Genomic DNA, 530 nt, shown 5'->3' with positions numbered 1-530 from the left:
AACTTAGCCAAGAAGTTACCGACTGTCGAGGAAGGACGAGGATAGTACCTCACCCCTTGAGAGAAATAGGGGGGAAGGGATGGAAGGGTAGGGGGACGGAGCACTTGAGGGGAACCGATCGGGGTGAGAGAGGGGAGATGGTGTCCTCGCTTTTGAGGGGAGAGAGAGCGAGCGAGCGAGAGAGGTGAAGGGTGTCCCACCTGAACGGGATCGCAACGCACACTGACTCGCTGTGGTGCTGGTGTGGCCGTCGAGGGTGTGTGTGTGCGTGTGTGTATGCGTGCGTGCGTGCGTGCGTGTGTGTGTGTGTGTCGGTGTGGCAGCGCTCTCTTCTTGTTTCCTCCGTCTCTTCCCCTGGCGGTTCTTCTCCTCCTCTCATCTACTTTTCCCCTTTCTGCCTATTTTTTGCATCTCTCTTGTCTACATATCAGCTTTATTATGCTTACACTGTTCTCTCCTTTTCATCATTCTATCCTTATTCTTTTCTTCACTCTTACTTCTTTCCCCCGCCTTTCTTTCTATACTTTTTG

General features: G+C 52.5%; 1 protein-coding gene across 2 annotated transcripts in view; it reads right to left on the bottom strand.

Annotated features, from left to right (window-relative positions):
• LOC123748132 (kin of IRRE-like protein 2) overlaps positions 1-203 on the bottom strand; it is a 311,143-nt gene extending 310,940 nt beyond the window's left edge. For both annotated transcript variants that reach the window (XM_069324939.1, XM_069324941.1), the window contains exon 1: positions 1-203. This exon is cut by the window's left edge and continues 969 nt beyond it. The gene's annotated coding sequence lies outside the window, so the exon portion shown is untranslated.
• Positions 204-530: the final 327 nt, after the last annotated feature.

This window comes from Procambarus clarkii, chromosome 2 (assembly GCF_040958095.1).
Source record: "Procambarus clarkii isolate CNS0578487 chromosome 2, FALCON_Pclarkii_2.0, whole genome shotgun sequence".
NCBI lineage: Eukaryota > Metazoa > Arthropoda > Malacostraca > Decapoda > Cambaridae > Procambarus > Procambarus clarkii.
Note: the sequence above shows the minus strand (reverse complement) of the source record. Positions and strands in the feature narration are given on the sequence as shown.